This window comes from Rhinoraja longicauda, unplaced genomic scaffold, assembly GCF_053455715.1.
Source record: "Rhinoraja longicauda isolate Sanriku21f unplaced genomic scaffold, sRhiLon1.1 Scf000166, whole genome shotgun sequence".
NCBI classification, from domain to species: Eukaryota; Metazoa; Chordata; class Chondrichthyes; order Rajiformes; family Arhynchobatidae; genus Rhinoraja; species Rhinoraja longicauda.
Window position 1 is genome coordinate 152,501 of NW_027601384.1, and position 7,500 is coordinate 160,000.

Sequence of the window (7,500 nt, forward strand, 5' to 3'; positions counted from 1 at the left end):
TCGAGCGCACAAGGTGCGCGTGGAATTGTTAGCGGCGCCGTGGTTGTGCTGGCGGTGACCATGGCTGCCTGCTCCTTTGGTTCACGATGTCCCCGCCGAAGGCGGCGTACTTTAAAGTACTGCAGCTCGAGCGCACAAGGTGCGCGGGGAATTGTTAGCGGCGCCGTGCTTGTGCTGGCGGTGACCATGGCTGCCTGCTCCTTTGGTTCACGATGTCCCCGCCGAAGGCGGCGTACTTTAAAGTACTGCAGCTCGAGCGCACAAGGTGCGCGGGGAATTGTTAGCGGCGCCGTGGTTGTGCTGGCGGTGACCATGGCTGCCTGCTCCTTTGGTTCACGATGTCCCCGCCGAAGGCGGCGTACTTTAAAGTACTGCAGCTCGAGCGCACAAGGTGCGCGGGGAATTGTTAGCGGCGCCGTGCTTGTGCTGGCGGTGACCATGGCTGCCTGCTCCTTTGGTTCACGATGTCCCCGCCGAAGGCGGCGTACTTTAAAGTACTGCAGCTCGAGCGCACAAGGTGCGCGTGGAATTGTTAGCGGCGCCGTGGTTGTGCTGGCGGTGACCATGGCTGCCTGCTCCTTTGGTTCACGATGTCCCCGCCGAAGGCGGCGTACTTTAAAGTACTGCAGCTCGAGCGCACAAGGTGCGCGGGGAATTGTTAGCGGCGCCGTGCTTGTGCTGGCGGTGACCATGGCTGCCTGCTCCTTTGGTTCACGATGTCCCCGCCGAAGGCGGCGTACTTTAAAGTACTGCAGCTCGAGCGCACAAGGTGCGCGTGGAATTGTTAGCGGCGCCGTGGTTGTGCTGGCGGTGACCATGGCTGCCTGCTCCTTTGGTTCACGATGTCCCCGCCGAAGGCGGCGTACTTTAAAGTACTGCAGCTCGAGCGCACAAGGTGCGCGGGGAATTGTTAGCGGCGCCGTCGTTGTGCTGGCGGTGACCATGGCTGCCTGCTCCTTTGGTTCACGATGTCCCCGCCGAAGGCGGCGTACTTTAAAGTGCTGCAGCTCGAGCGCACCATGTGCGTGGGGAATTGTTAGCGGGGGCGTCGTTGTGCTGGGGGCTGACTGTCCCTAGTGGGTATAGGATAATGTTAATGTACGGGGATCGCTGGGCGGCACGGACTTGGAGGGCCGAAAAGGCCTGTTTCCGGCTGTATGTGTATGATATGATATGATATGATGCCTGCCTGCTCATTTGGTTCATGATGTCCACGCGGCAGGCGGAATATTTTAAAAGCACTGTTCTGTACGAAGTGCACAATGTCCGTTGGGGAAATGCAGCTGGGGGTCGGTCGACCGGCTGACGACGCCTGCCTGCCGATTTGGTTCACGATGTCCCCGCCGAAGGCGGCATACTTGAAAGTACCGCCGTTCGCGGCGCGCAATTTGCGGGGGGAGGAATTGTTAGTGCACGTCTGTGTGCTAGGTGACGATGCTTGCCGACTTGGTTCATGCCGTCCACGCCGAAGACGGCGCCGTTTAAAGTACTGCCGCTCGAGGTGCACAATTTGCGGGGGAATTGTTAATGGGCGTCGGCGTGCTGGGTGACGATGTGGAGATGTGGAACGCCGAGCCAGATCTATCTTATTTGTTTGCTTGGCCCACTGGACTTTGCATGGGCTTTGCAACACTGTGTGCTAGGTTAAATCACGGCCAATAGAGTGAGTGTTTTTAATGATCCTGATCTGATAAGGGGACTAGAGGTAAAAGAGCCGTTAGGAGGCAGTGATCACAACACGATAAGTTTTACTCTGCAAATGGAAAGGTAGAAGGGAAAATCGGAAGTGTCTGTATTACAGTATAGCAAAGGGGATTACAGAGGCATGAGGCGGGAGCTGGCCAAAATTGACTGGAAGGAGGCCCTAGCAGGGAAGACGGTAGAACAGCAATGGCAGGTATTCCAGGGAATAATGCAGAGGTTGCAGGATCAATTTATTCCAAAGAGGTGGAAAGACTCTAAGGGGAGTAAGAGACACCTGTGGCTGACAAGGGAAGTCAGGGACAGCATAAAAATTAAGGAGAGGAGGTATAACATAGCAAAGAAGAGTGGGAAGACAGAGGATTGGGACTCTTTTAAAGAGCAACAAAAGTTAACTAAAGAGGCAATGCGGGGAGAAAAGATGAGGTGCGAGGGTAAACTAGCCAATAATATAAAGGAGGATAGCAAAAGTTTTTTTAGGTACGTGAAGAGGAAAAAAATAGTCAAGGCAAATGTGGGTCCCTTGAAGACAGAAACGGGGGAATTTATTATGGGGAACAAAGAAATGGCAGACGAGTTAAACCGTTACTTTGGGTCTGTCTTCACTGAGGAAGATACACACAATCTCCCAAATGTTCTAGGGGCCGGAGAACCTAGGGTGATGGAGGAACTGAAGGAAATCCACATTAGGCAGGAAATGGTTTTGGGTAGACTGATGGGACTGAAGGCTGATAAATCCCCAGGGCCTGATGGTCTGCATCCCAGGGTACCTAAGGAGGTGGCTCTAGAAATAGTGGAAGCATTGGAGATCATTTTTCAATGTTCTATATAGATTCAGGATCAGTTCCTGTGGATTGGAGGATAGCAAATGTTATCCCACTTTTTAAGAAGGGAGGGAGAGAGAAAACGGGTAATTATAGACCAGTTAGTCTGACATCAGTGGTGGGGAAGATGCTGGAGTCAATTAGAAAAGACGAAATTGCTGAGCATTTGGATAGCAGTAACAGGATCATTGCGAGTCAGCATGGATTTACGAAGGGGAAATCATGCTTGACAAATCTACTGGAATGTTTTGAGGATGTAACTAGGAAAATTGACAGGGGAGAGTCAGTGGACGTGGTGTACCTCGACTTTCAGAAAGCCTTCGACAAGCTCCCACATAGGAGATTAGTGGGCAAAATTAGGGCACGTGGTATTGGGGGTAGGGTACTGACATGGATAGAAAATTGGTTGACAGACGGAAAGCAAAGAGTGGGTATAAATGGGTCCCTCTCGGAATGGCAGGCAGTGACCAGTGGGGTACCGCAAGGTTCGGTGCTGGGACCCCAGCTATTTACGATATGCATTAATGACTTAGACGGAGGGATTAAAAGTACCATTAGCAAATTTGCAGATGATACTAAGCTGGAGGGTAGTGTGAATTGTGAGGAAGATGCAATAAGGCTGCAGGATGACTTGGACAGGTTGTGTGAGTGGGCGGATACATGGCAGATGCAGTTTAATGTAGATAAGTGCGAGGTTATTCACTTTGGAAGTAAGAGTAGAAAGGCAGATTATTGTCTGAATGGTGTCAAGTTAGGAGGAGGGGGAGTTCAACGAGATCTGGATGTCCTAGTGCATCAGTCAATGAAAGGAAGCATGCAGGTACAGCAGGCAGTGAAGAAAGCCAATGGAATGTTGGCCTTCGTAACCAGAGGAGTTGAGTATAGGAGCAAAGAGGTCCTTCTACAGTTGTAGCGGGCCCTGGTGAGACCGCACCTGGAGTACTGTGTGCAGTTTTGGTCTCCAAATTTGAGGAAGGATATTCTTGCTATGGAGGGCGTGCAGCGTAGGTTCACTAGGTTAATTCCCGGAATGGCGGGACGGTCGTATGTTGAAAGGCTGGAGCGATTGGGCTTGTATACACTGGTATTTAGAAGAATGAGGGGGGATCTTATTGAAACATATACGATAATTAGGGGATTGGACACATTAGAGGCAGGAAACATGTTCCCAATGTTGGGGGAGTCCAGAACAAGGGGCCACCGTTTAAGAATAAGGGGTAGGCCATTTAGAACGGAGATGAGGAAGAACCTTTTCAGTCAGAGAGTGGTGAAGGTGTGGAATTCTCTGCCTCAGAAGGCAGTGGAGGCCAGTTCGTTGGATGCTTTCAAGAGAGAGCTGGATAGAGCTCTTAAGGATAACGGAGTGAGGGGGTATGGGGAGAAGGCAGGAACGGGGTACTGATTGAGAGTGATCAGCCATGATCGCATTGAATGGCGGTGCTGGCTCGAAGGGCTGAATGGCCGACTCCTGCACCTATTGTCTATTGTCTATTGTCTATAATCAACCACTTTATTTTGCCCGTCTTTGTGACTCCTCTTTGACACGTCGATCACCGCTGAGGCTGTTTTACCTGTTTCCCCTATGTACCGTAAGGTACACTCCTTACATTGAACTGCATACACCCCATTATTTCGCTCACGGGTTATCCTCTGTGCTATCCAGTCTCTCCTGTCACCCTGTTCTATGTTTTTGTCTATTACCCAGTGGGAGCAGGCCCCATATTGACATTAATTTGTAACCCTACTGCTCCCCTCGTCTGCTGGTTTTATCACCATCTCATGTTTATCCCTCAGCTCTGCCGTGGTCTCCCTCTCTTTTTTTCTGGTGAGGTTCGGCCTATCCTTTGTCATGGGCATATCCCAGGCTGTTTTAGTAACGTTCTTTTAAAACGTGTCGTGTTTGTTTGGCTTTACCCACGTTCCAGCATTAGAGGCCAATTTTTGCAATGTTTCCTGGGTGGGATTTGCCGGTTTTACAAATGGTGTCACTATCTCACCCTGCTTCCTGATACCCTTATGGGGTCGGCTCTGTTCTTGCAGAACCCTCGGGTGGTGCAGAGTCTGGGCCTTGTTATCAATATCTTGCCCTGCTTCCCGATACCCTTGCGGGTTCGGCTCTGTTCTTGCAGATCCCTCAGGTGGTGCAGAGTCTGGGCGGCATCGTCACCCAGCACACCGACGCCCACTGAAAATTACCCACGCACAGTGCGCGCCTGGAGCGGCAGTAGTTCAAACTACCCCTACCCCTACCCCTACCCCTACCGCTACCCCTACCCCTACCCCTACCCCTAACCCTAACCCTAACCCTAACCCTAACCCTAACCCTAACCCTAACCCTAACCCTAACCCTAACCCTAACCCTAACCCTAACCCTAACCCTAACCCTAACCCTAACCCTAACCCTGACCCTAATGCAGGCAGAGTTATTTATAAAGTGGCCCAGACTCTGCACCACCTGAGGGTTTTGTAACAGAACCAACCCCATAAGGGTTTCAGGAAGCAGGGCAAGATATTGATAACAAGGCGCAGACTCTGCACCACCTCAGGGTTCTGCAAGAACAGAGCCGACCCCATAAGGGCATCAGGAATCAGGGCAAGATATTGATAAAATGGCCCAGACTCTGCACCACCTGAGGGTTCTGCAAGAACAGAGCCGACCCCATAAGGGCATCAGGAAGCAGGGCAAGATATTGGTAACAAGGCCCACGGGGAAGGCGGCATACTTTGGGGTTATTTTGTAGTGAGTTTTGAAGGCATGTGCTAGTGTTACGCATACCGAGGGCGCGCAAAGTTCGGCGCGCCCGGGCCAAAACGCCTCTGCTGGCCGCGGCCGAGTCGGCCGACGGATTGCCACGGACTTGCTTGACGACCTGTCACTCTCCGTGCATCGGTTGCACGCCCGGTTCGTCCTTTCCATTTGTTTCATGATGTACACGCGGCAGGCGGAATATTTTAAAAGCACTGTTCTGTTCGAAGTGCACAATGGCCGTTGGGGCAATGCAACTGGGGGTCGGTCGACCGGCTGACGACGCCTGCCTGCCGATTTGGTTCACGATGTCCCCGCCGAAGGCGGCATACTTGAAAGTACTGCCGTTCGCGGCGCGCAATTTGCAGGGGGGAGGAATTGTTAGTGGACGTCTGTGTGCTGGGTGACGATGCTTGCCGACTTGGTTCATGCCGTCCACGCCGAAGACGGCGCCGTTTAAAGTACTGCCGCTCGAGGTGCACAATTTGCGGGGGAATTGTTATTGGGCGTCGGCGTGCTGGGTGACGATGTGGAGATGAGGAACGCCGAGCCAGATCTATCTTATTTGTTTGCTTGGGCCACTGGACTTTGCATGGGCTTTGCATCATTGTGTGCTACGTTAAATCACGGCCAATTGAGTGAGTATTTTTTATTCAACCACTCTATTTTGCCCGTCTTTGTGACTCCTCTATGACACGCCGATCACCGCTGACGTGTTAATCTGCGTGTTAGGTATCTCGGGGGTCAGTTGGACGGACAGATGTGTAAGGGTTTTGTTCGGAAGGATCGTTGAGTGTAAACGGTGAACGGGGGTTAAAGGCCCTGAGGTTTCAATCCTCTAAAGAATGTAAAAGGTCTGACGCGTTAGCTAGCAGCTAATGAGGTGAACCTAGCAGCTAATGAGGCTCTCTCTCTCTCTCACGGCCCCGGGACTCCCTCCCTCCCTCCTCCCTCTTGGAACCCTCCCTGCGTGGGGGGGGGGGGGGGCACGAAGAAAAAGAGGGTATAAGAAGAATCCAGTGGAAGGAGTAGGGACTGGGGGCGAGGTCAGACAGCCTATCCGGCTAATAAAGCATCATGAGGTTAGGTATAAACTCTGATGACTGCATAAACTCGCCCCTAATGGGGGGGGGGGGGGGGGGGGGCACTCTCTCCCCCACCCCTCTCTCCCCAGTGCCACTCCCTCCGACCCCCCCCCCACTCTCTTCGTGTCGCTGGGCCCGCCCGGCACGGCCCCGAGGATCACTCCCCGCGCGGCAACGGGACACCGGGTCGCCGGGCCCGCAGGGTCGTCAGTCGGGCGGGGGGGGGAGGGTGGCCATGCCAGCAGCAGGAGAGGTTTCCAACGAACCCGCGACCGCAGCAGGACCGCCCGCGGCAGACATTTGGACCCAGCGGGTCCGTTCGGGATGGTTGCCGGGCCCGCAGCAGAGGTTTCCTTCCACCCAACGGGGGGGGGGGGGGGGGGGGGGGCGGGGCTGCCCATCTTCCCGCTCGAAGCAACGGCCTCACCCTAACGGCCTCACCCTAACAACCCTCACCCTGACCCTAAACCGCTCGGTTCATGACTTCTCTCCGTTTGGTTCATGAATTCGCCATTTAGTTCACGACTTCTCCTGTTGGTTCCTGACTTCTACCTCGTGGTTCGTGATTCCGGCGGGTAGGTGGGGTGCCCGGATACTCTCGGCGAAAGGTGTTCAAGTGGCAACGGCGGTCCCGTAGATAAGACGGGTTCGGATGCTCGAGCGTGTCGAGTAAGCGCCGGATCGGCGCCGGGCGCCCCCGGCCGGCTGGCTTGCCCCCCCCCCCCCCCCCCCACCCCCCCCCCCCCCTGGCGGCAGAAACGTGTATCGCGCCAGTGCCGCCGCTGAGGTCGAGATTGGCCGCCTCGACCGTTCGAAGCGTCGCAATTCCGGCGGGACTTCCGAACGCTCGTACCGCCAAGTCATCCGCGACATTCGAGAATTGCACTAAGTCCGAAAGCTGGCGTCGCTTCTTTTTTGCCCGCCGCAGGTTAACGATTTGACGGCGGAAGTCGAGGAGGTCCGATGTGCGGCCTTCAGCGGGGCCGCGGCGCGCCTTTCCCGCCAGGCCTATCGGCCCGTCTCCCGCCGGCCAGAAAATGGCATTTCTTGTCCGGGCGGTCCCGATCACGGTTAACGACTTACCACCGGAAGTCTCTATGACCCCGCAGTTTGCGGCCCCGCGGCGGGCGTCAGTGCGACACGA